Source organism: Oncorhynchus gorbuscha, unplaced genomic scaffold, assembly GCF_021184085.1.
Source record: "Oncorhynchus gorbuscha isolate QuinsamMale2020 ecotype Even-year unplaced genomic scaffold, OgorEven_v1.0 Un_scaffold_1259, whole genome shotgun sequence".
Taxonomy (NCBI): domain Eukaryota; kingdom Metazoa; phylum Chordata; class Actinopteri; order Salmoniformes; family Salmonidae; genus Oncorhynchus; species Oncorhynchus gorbuscha.
The window spans coordinates 162,501-173,502 of NW_025746089.1; the positions used below are offsets into that span (position 1 = coordinate 162,501).

Consider the following 11,002-nt stretch of genomic DNA (forward strand, 5'->3'; position numbering starts at 1 on the left):
CAGCAATCCACTATATAGGCAAATAATATCCATAACAGTGTTCTGAAGTGTATCCAGTCTAGACCATCAGGCTTCTCTGCCCACTGTGCAGACTAAGAGAGCAGTACACCGATCCACAACATGTTAACAGGAATACCTTACCCATAGAAGAACAATACACAACAGATACATGAAAGAGACTAATGAAAGGGAGACAAATGAGAGTCAAATGAAAAGAGAAATGAAAGGGAGTCAAATGAGAGTCAAATGAAAAGAGAAATGAAAGGGAGTCAAATGAAAAGAGAAATGAAAGGGAGTCAAATGAAAAGAGAAATGAAAGGGAGTCAAATGAAAAGAGAAATGAAAGGGAGACCAAATGAAAAGAGAAATGAAAGCCAGTGTAAGGATTTTCCTGTGGTGAAGTAGAGGAGGACCAAAACGCAGCATGGTTATATTGATTCATGTTTAATAAAAACAGATAAACATGAACACTACAAAACAATAAACGTGGAAAACCAAAAAACAGCCCTCTCTGGTGCAAAACACAGAGACAGGAACAATCACCCACAAACACACAGTGAAACCCAGGCTACCTAAGTATGATTCTCAATCAGAGACAACTAATGACATCTGCCTCTGATTGAGAACCATACTAGGCCGAAACATAGAAATACCTCAAAACATAGAAAAACAAACAGACTGCCCACCCAACTCACGCCCTGACCATACTAAATAATGACAAAACAAAGGAAATAAAGGTCAGAACGTGACAGTCAAACAAATTAAAGTCTTTCAAAAGCACCAAATCTTACATTCATATCCTCATCATGTAACCCACTTTCAGTTTGATTCATTGCAGAGCTGGTCCTCAAGCATACTGTTTCAAACAATCAATGTCTTTCAAGAGGACATGTAAGCACCAGAAAGTCAGAATCCAAGTTCCTCATAGAAAACAAAATGAGGTTGCTATTTTTTAAGTCAAAGTACAAACAATTATCCCACCTTCTATTTTGTGTTTCCGTCACACCTGTTGGACAGTACTTTACTTTATCACATAAAAACATTTGGATGGAAACATGACTAATGATGCCAATGTGTCTATGGACAACATACCCAACGACAGTCACCAAAAGGTCCTCTCAGAAGTCTGCTGGTCGTATCATCATGGTAGTAGCACGGAGAGAGTAACTAGACCCCTTTGAAGTAGTGCCACCTAATCCCATTCAGTTTACCCATGTTCTGACCATGACTGTAGTACATCCCATTCAGGTTCGATGGTCCACAGGCATCGAACCACCAACCTGAAGGCATAGAGAGAAACGTAGAGAGAGAAACAGAGAAAATAGATTTTAGGCTTGATGATGTTACACTATCAGAGAACTATCAAAGTCATAACTGTGTGACCTTCCTGTAACCTCTGATTATCTCTGGATAGCTTTGTTGCAACGCCACACTAGAGCAGACTCCAGTACTCCTCTCTTTGGATAGCTTTGCCCCATTCTGACCTCTGACCTTTCATTACAGGTGAGAGCGGAGTATGAGGGCAACTATAACAAAACATAAATAGTCTACAAGAATCTCTGTGAGCCCAACATGTTTGGACCAGCTACTTGGGGGGGTGTTTGGGAAATGCTGCTCTAGACATTGATAAGAGGATAAAGACATGTATGTTTGTCATGTATTTTCAGATGTACATTCTGGATCTAAATCCTGATGAGATTGTAGCTTCACATTCATTGTTAATAGGAATTTCACTGTCATTTTGATTTATTCTGCTGGCCAGTTCCCTGGACTTCTAAACCAGCCATGGCATGTGTCAATCATTCTGTAAAATGCTGAGGGCTGCCACCTGGCTTCACGAGCTGAGATACCATTCTCTGCTGTGATATGTCAGTACCAGTGCTGAATACATACTAACTGGCTCTGCTCTGTAGTTCTTCTAGACGGGAGATAAAGTGAGTAGGGGTACCGGGAGGTCAATGGGTTGAAAATGTTTTACCAAAATGACAAAAGCTTCCCCTAGCATAGTGTGGGTGGGTGGTTGTTGTTGTCTTATAGCTTCTACTTATCCAGTTGTTTCAGTTCTACAGGAGTACAAACAGAGTGCATGTGTTTAGGGGTTAATGTGGACTTTAACCTCAGACATACCCCCGGTGAGCATGAGAGCACATTTGCAGATGCAGTTGTCGTTGTCCATATCCTTGGTACTGAAGTCTGCTCCGTTGATGACCAGGCTGCTCTGTCTGCCTGCCGTTCCACTGTGACTCTTCAGGAACAGCCTGACACAGTCGCCAGGGAAACACAGAGGGAAATAAAGCAGAAACACAATGCTGCTGGTGGAGGACAGAAATTCACCACCACGCTGTTCTTCTAATCTAAATAATATGTACCTTGCAACCTGGTCTCAGAGCATTTCATATTATTCTGTACATAAATCCGAGACACTCCATTTATTATTATATGTTTAGTTTCGTATGGCTACATGAGACAGATTGTTACTCAAGGCAAAAATGTCCCTCCCCTTGTTCTCACTGTGTGAACGTTTGAGGACATAAATTCACCACCACACTGTTCTTCTAATCTACTACAAAGAATATGTACCCTTTCAAATAAGTGTCTTTGAAATTATCGTACACTATATTAAAACCCAATCACACCAGTTGCTTTTCTAAAGAACATCCTGGTTTATGAGGACATTGTCGGTTTCCTCGTTTGTCTCAAGCCGTTTGTGTATTTCCCTGTGAACTCTTTGCACTCCCTCCTCCTGCATTGTTTGTCCCCATCTACTACACTGCATGTCAAGCAGCGGCAGCTCCAACTGTGGTTTATGACTCAGACAACTTTCAGGTCTTGCCAGAACCAGGTGATGGATAATTCACAGAAGAGAGAGGCCCTATTCTTAGTCAGTGGTCTTGTATACTGTGTCTATGTTGAATACTGTGTCTATGTTGAATACTGTGTCTATGTTGAATACTGTGTCTATGTTGAATACTGTGTCTATGTTGAATACTGTGTCTATGTTGAATACTGTGTCTATGTTGAATACTGTGTCTATGTTGAATACTGTGTCTATGTTGAATACTGTGTCTATGTTGAATACTGTGTCTATGTTGAATACTGTGTCTATGTTGAATACTGTGTCTATGTTGAATACTGTGTCTATGTTGAATACTGTGTCTATGTTGAATACTGTGTCTATGTTGAATACTGTGTCTATGTTGAATACTGTGTCTATGTTGAATACTGTGTCTATGTTGAATACTGTGTCTATGTTGAATACTGTGTCTATGTTGAATACTGTGTCTATGTTGAATACTGTGTCTATGTTGAATACTGTGTCTATGTTGAATACTGTGTCTATGTTGAATACTGTGTCTATTTTGAATACTTTGTCTATGTTGAATACTGTGTCTATGTTGAATACTGTGTCTATGTTGAATACTGTGTCTATGTTGAATACTGTGTCTATGTTGAATACTGTGTCTATGTTGAATACTGTGTCTATGTTGAATACTGTGTCTATGTTGAATACTGTGTCTATGTTGAATACTGTGTCTATGTTGAATACTGTGTCTATGTTGAATACTGTGTCTATGTTGAATACTGTGTCTATGTTGAATACTGTGTCTATGTTGAATACTGTGTCATGTTAGACCATCATAGATACAGTACAACATTTCTATGATCTTTGAGAGGGTTGATTAGTTCAACACATCAGGCCTCACAGCAAGAAACAACATTTCTATGATCTTAACGTACTGAAACAAACATTGTTCAATTAATTCATCTATTACATGAATATGAATGACACAGATAATGAAAGAAATTAATACATATCACAATTGAACTTGACCTGAACACTGGTGTTCATCAATTATAACGTCTCTATTTATCTGTGGTCCCTCTGTGTGGTCATATATCTGACCCATCAAAGTGTCAGGCTGATCATTAATGTGGCTTGGCTGCTATGGTGACCAGGTGTTTGGCTCCTATACAGTGACTCTGTGTCACATGAAGTACTGTAGTTATAGAAGGCAGCCTGGCTCTCTGAAACCCAGTGTGTCTGAAGAGCTGCAAAGTTTACTTAGGAGCCATGAACAGGGCGTATTACCATGCATTTAGTTAGGTATTACTGCATCGGCGCCATCTTGCTGTATTCAGATGTGCATTTGTGTATTACTATTGAACACCAGCATTTAGTTAGGTATTACTACTGTTACTGCACTGTTGGAGCTAGGAACACCAGCATTTAGTTAGGTATTACTGCACTGTTGGAGCTAGGAACACCAGCATTTAGTTAGGTATTACTGCACTGTTGGAGCTAGGAACACCAGCATTTAGTTAGGTATTACTGAACTGTTGGAGCTAGGAACACCAGCATTTAGTTAGGTATTACTGCACTGTTGGAGCTAGGAACACCAGCATTTAGTTAGGTATTACTACTGTTACTGCACATTTAGTTAGGTATTACTGCACTGGAGCTAGGAACACCAGCATTTAGTTAGGTATTACTGCACTGTTGGAGCTAGGAACACCAGCATTTAGTTAGGTATTACTGCACTGTTGGAGCTAGGAACACCAGCATTTAGTTAGGTATTACTGCACTGTTGGAGCTAGGAACACCAGCATTTAGTTAGGTATTACTGCACTGTTGGAGCTAGGAAAACCAGCATTTAGTTAGGTATTACTGAACTGTTGGAGCTAGGAACACCAGCATTTAGTTAGGTATTACTGCACTGTTGGAGCTAGGGAACACACCAGCATTTAGTTAGGTATTACTGCACTGTTGGAGCTAGGAACACCAGCATTTAGTTAGGTACTGTTTACTGCACTGTTGGAGCTAGGAACACCAGCATTTAGTTAGGTATTACTGAACTGTTGGAGCTAGGAACACAAGCCTTGTGTACACAACCAGTAACATGTTATTGGATTTGAGGTGTAGGCCCATTAAACGCCACACTCCATAGAATAGCTTTCCTTTTAAAGGCTGTGATCTTCCTCTATAAACCATGTTTAAAATAAAGGTCATTATTTACATACATTCCCAATAACGGATTACACAGTATATACTGACTGCTATGTACTGTAAATGACTTTTCAATTTCCACTGATGGACTCTGTTTACTCTCCCTCTCAATGCTACTCAAGAGTTACTCTAATAGATCTTTGTACATCCTTCCATCCTTCCTTGTCTTTAACTGGTTAGTAAAAATGTGAGCCAGGTCAACAACAAAAAATGGTACAAGTGTGTTCGTTTGTGTGATCACACGTCCGTATGTGGGTGAACTAAATCAGATTGAGACAAAGCTTGCTGGTTATCATTCTAGGAAATATAATAATTCCCTTTTACCATCTTACATTTGATTTAGTTAGTAATGGCATTGTGAAATGAGGCAGAGCCTCTCTTTCCCTAAGAAGCTGTGTGACAATAGTTTGTTTTGGACCATCTCCATGACAAGTATTACAGAATGGCAATGAAATAAGAATCTAGAGACCAAAATTGATTCCATTCCAGAACTCAAAAAGATTATCCAGTATGTTTTTGGAAACACAATAAATTAAAAAGTAAGAATTATGATCTGCTGAAGTCCTAGAAGCCTCAATCAGAAGGATTATGGACAATAAATGTCCACAAACTGAAAAATGTATACATGGAATTGATTACAAATCATGATCAGAGTCACCAGTGCCTCACCATCATTACTGTGATGGAAATACAACACCAAGCACATCATTGTCAGTGATAGAACCAAGTCCAATATCTCATTCCCACTTCATTAAAAATATACTGCAGGTCCTGAAGCAAGTAAAGGCAACCACAGTTGAGTAGTTGAGTGACTATTTAAGTAGGAACGTGGGCGTATTTAGTGGGGAATGTCCTATGATCCTAAAAACTGTACTGTAGGTATGATACAATGCGCTGAGATGTGACAAAACTTAATTTCCTCCACTTAGGTACATACAGATGTAGGATCTTAATTTGAGCCAGTTTGCTAGAGCAGGAAAATAATCCTGCAGCAACGTGAATTATGTGGATTATAATTAATGGACATTTATGTCAGGGATGAAACATTTTTCTTTAGGGCAAATCAAGTCTGAGTGTTCAAAGTGGAAATGACAAACTTTAGAAGCTTTTTTAAAACTCAAATACACCACAAGTTAGCATTTCCTTCTATGCAGGTAAATTCTCAGCATCAAAAGAGTGATCAAATTAAGATCCTACATCTGTAGCTGATATCAGCACTCCTACTGTGAGACTCTTTAAGAATACGGCCCAGAACACATTGCTGGTATCCCACCTGTAATTCTGCTTCTCGCTGCCGATGTAGAAACGGTCATAGTGGGAGAAGGCCTGCTGTCCGCCCCAGTCGGTCACTTCCACCCTCAGGTTGTAGGGCCTTTGGCTGGTCAGCAGGAACACAAACTCATTCCCCAGCCAGTGTTCTCCAGACAGACTCCCAAAGCCCTGCAACAACACAACAGCACAGGAACATGTGTCTTCTGTTTCTGTAGTGTAAGGCAGCTTGATGTACAAGTACACCCCTTGGACAGGACACTAGTCTGTCGCAGGTCATTGTCCCAGCAACACATGGAGCTATAGAAAAATAATTAATGTCATATCGGGTTCTTCTACAGGGACAAGATCACAAACCCTACATGGTTCTAGGTAGAATTAAGACTGTTAGAGGGATGTTCTACTCAGTGACTCTTTGTTCTCTTTTTTAAAGGAATTCTGTTCTGTGTTTTCCTCTCTTTTAAAAATAATAATAACTATGTTCTGTGTTTTACTCTTTTTTTTTGACAGTGGTGAATTGAGGGAGATGATGAGTAGATAAATATATATTTCTTTAACTAGGCAAGTCAGTTAAGAACAAACTCTTATTTACAATGGCCTAGGAGTGAGTTAACTGCCTTGTTCAGGGGCGGAACGACAGATTTTTACCTTGTCAGCTCGGGATTTGATCCACCAACCTTTCGGTTACTGGCCCCGCGCTCTAACCACTAGGCTACCTGCAGCCCCTACATCTCTCTCTCTCTCTCTCTCTCTCTCTCTCTCTCTCTCTCTCTCTCTCTCTCTCTCTCTCTCTCTCTCTCTCTCTCTCTCTCTCTCTCTCTCTCTCTCTCTCTCTCTATATATATATATCTATCTCTATATCTCTATATATATATATATAGATATATATATAGAGAGAGATATATAGAGATAGATATAGAGATAGATATAGCCTTCAGTATTTATGCTGCAATAGTTTGTGCCGGGGGGCTAGGATCAGTCTGTTATACCTGGAGTATTTCTCCTGTCTTATCCGGTGTCCTGTGTAAGAATGCTCACTCTAACTCTCTTTCTCTCTTTTCTCGGAGGACCTGAGCCCTAGGACCATGCCTCAGGACTACCTGGCCTGATGACTCCTTGCTGTCCCCAGTCGACCTGCTGTCCCCAGTCCACCTGCTGTCCCCAGTCCACCTGCTGTCCCCAGTCCACCTGCTGCTGCTCCAGTTTCAACTGTTCTGCCTGCAGCTATGGAACCCTGACCTGTTCACCGGACGTGCTGCCTTGTCCTGGGCCTGCTGTTTTGTACTCTCTCTCTACCACACCTGCTGTCTCTAACTCTGAATGACTGGCTATGAAAAGTCAACTGACATTTACTCCTGAGGTGCTGACCTGTTGCACCCTCTACAACCACTGTCATTATTATTTGACCCTGCTGGTCATCTTTTTTAACAATTTTTTTATTTATTTCACCTTTATTTAACCAGGTAGGCTAGTTGAGAACAAGTTCTCATTTGCAACTGCGACCTGGCCAAGATAAAGCATAGCATTGTGAACAGACAACAACACAGAGTTACACATGGAGTAAACAATTAACAAGTCATTAACACAGTAGAAAAGAAAAGAGAAAAAAAGAGAGTCTATATACATTGTGTGCAAAAGGAATGAGGAGGTAGGCAAATAATTACAATTTAGCAGATTAACACTGGAGTGATAAATGATCAGATGGTCATGTACAGGTAGAGATATTGGTGTGCAAAAGAGCAGAAAAGTAAATAAATAAAAACAGTATGGGGATGAGGTAGGTAAAAATGGGTGGGCTATTTGCCGATAGACTATGTACAGCTGCAGCGTTCAATTCGGTTAGCTGCTCAGATAGCAGATGTTTGAAGTTCGGTTAGCTGAGGAGATAAAAGTCTCCAACTTCAGCGATTTTTGCAATTCGTTCCAGTCACAGGCAGCAGAGAACTGAACGTTTGAACATCTTGGCCATGTACTGTTATAATCTCCACCCGGCACAGCCAGAAGAGGACTGGCCAACCCTCAGAGCCGGGTTCCTCTCTAGGTTTCTTCCTTTCTAGGAGTTTTTCCTAGCCACCGTGCTTCTACATCTACATTGCTTGCTGTTTGGTGTTTTAGGTTGGGTTTCTGTACAACACTTTGTGACATCTGCTGATGTAAAAAGGGCTTTATAAATACATTTGATTGATTGATAAAGAGATAGAGATTTAGATATAGACAGATATAGACAGAGATAGAGATATAGATAGGTTGGATTCTGCAGCACCAGTACTAGACCAGACCTTGGAATGAATCTTTCTTTACCAGAGACATTTTACAATATATCAACATTTGAATGGTGATCTAAGCACACCATGTTTAGACTCAACTTAAACAGTTTCCTCTCTCCTGTCATTTTCTCTCAGAAGTGTTCAATCAGAGACCATTAGCGTCATTATGCAACACTCCCAACAGAGGGTCAATGAGCGAACACATACCCGTTGTATGCCAGCGTCTTTGCCAGGCTACACTCCACACTTCCTTAGCCCCTGACTGGAGGACAGTCCTCTTGCTCAGCTCAGAGGCCAAGGCCTTTTTAGCCACAGGGCTCTTTCAAGGCCTAATGGGGCTGGCAGTGGCAACACAGTGGATTCGTGCTAAATGGCCCATATTCATTTTAAAGTACAATACTTTTGACCAGGGCCAATAGGACACCCTATTTCCCCATAGGGCTCTGGTCAAAATTATTGTACTATATATATATTTTGTGCTATGCGTTTGTACTTGCTCCTTTTTCTGTTGTAGTTTGACATATACATTCATATGGTGGAATGTTGTGCAATGTAGATTCATATTTTCCCAAAATCTACAAAGTTTCAATACCGGAATAATCCCTATTTATCCCGAGAGTCCTGGGAAATAATGCAAAAATCAGAAGTGCCCTTTTAAAACCAAGATGGTCACTATGCCAGGGTTCTCCCCAAATAAGAAGTGTGCCACCTTATCGGCTTGGCTGCGCCACTATGGAAAGATTTCAGAGCAAATGAAATGTAAGTGTAGTCATGATAGTTACTCTATCTTTGATCGCCAACACATTTCAGATGTAGCCCCACAGAGCGCCCTCTGAGTATAGCGCTGTTTCTTTGTAACGGCAGTCAAACAAAAGTCAAGTGACCAAAGTTGCTAAACTTGCTAGATAACCTCCTTCTCCCATATTTGGCTAAATCAAGTTGATGATTATAACGATAGCAGATCAGCTCATGAATAACAGGGAGAGGAAGTGGAAATAGTTTAAATATCAAGGTATCTTAACGAGGACTGTTTAAAAAATATCCATATCAACTCTCATATCGTTTGTTGATCACACATTCTCTATGAGAGAGCACGGAGAAGGGGGGAAAGAGGTATTTTGACATGCATAGGCGAGAGACGTGCTTTGATAATGCATCCTATGGATTACAGAATAAAATGAGTTACAGGAGTGAGACAGGAGTCAGGATTTTGGGTTTCATTAGGATTGGAATTGGATAGGGAAATAGCCTAGGTTCTAGGATGAGAATATAGAATTTTCCCTCATGCCTTGTTAACGGACTTCATGCCTGTGACAGAGATGCTTATGTAGTGAATTGTACATGGGCCTATCAAATGTGTGACTGTCTGAAGATTTACAATGACAGCTGAAAGAGGCACATGCTCTTTAAAAGGCTACACTGTATGGTTTCCTGTGGGGTTTATTAACTGTATTCGGGTCATGTGTGCAGGCCAGAGCGACCGGCAGTGTCAATTATGCGTGCGCTTTGAATTTATAGCGACTTTGTGTCAAATATGCTAGACTAAAGGCTTCAATGTGACAACCTGTTTGGATAATGTCCAATAAATGTTTTTGTTCATCTTTTGCTGAGGGATTTCATTAGTGCAGACATTGGGGAATTTTATTGTAATTTCCCGGGTCTTGTCATGTATTTTGGGGGGTAAACGTGAAGAGTGTTCCTGGTAATGTCCCGGGATCCCGATTACCCATGTTAATCCCTGGTGCTACAGTGAAGGAAAAAATTATTTGATCCCTGCTGATTTGCCCACTGACAAAGAAATGATCAGTCTATACATTTAATGGTAGGTTTATTTGAACAGTGGGAGACAGAATAACAACAAAATAATCCAGAAAAACGCATGTCAAAAATGTTATAAATGTATTTGCATTTTAATGAGGGAAATAAGTATTTGACCCCCTCTCAATCAGAAAGATTTCTGGCTCCCAGGTGTCTTTGATACAGGTAACGAGCTGAGATTAGGAGCACACTCTTAAAGGGAGTGCTCCTAATCTCAGTTTGTTACCTGTATAAAAGACATCTGTCCACAGAAGCAATCAATCAATCAGATTCCAAACTCTCCACCATGGCAAAGACCAAAGAGCTCTCCAAGGATGTCAGGGACAAGATTGTAGACCTACACAAGGCTGGAATGGGCTACAAGACCGTCGCCAAGCAGCTTGAGTGAGAAGGTGACAACAGTTGGTGTGATTATTCGCAAATGGAAGAAACACAAAAGAACTGTCAATCTCCATCGGCCTGGGGCTCCATGCAAGATCTCACCTCGTGGAGTTGCAATGATCATGAGACCGGTGAAGAATCAGCCCAGAACTACACGGGAGGATCTTGTCAATGATCTCAAGGCAGCTGGGACCATAGTCACCAAGAAAACAATTGATAACACACTACGCCGTGAAGGACTGAAATCCTGCAGCGCCCGCAA

At 40.7% G+C, this 11,002-nt stretch overlaps 1 pseudogene; it reads right to left on the reverse strand.

Annotated features, from left to right (window-relative positions):
* Nucleotides 1-852: 852 nt before the first annotated feature.
* On the reverse strand, nucleotides 853-6,486 carry LOC124022010 (annotated as a pseudogene).
* Between the last annotated feature and the right edge of the window lie 4,516 nt (nucleotides 6,487-11,002).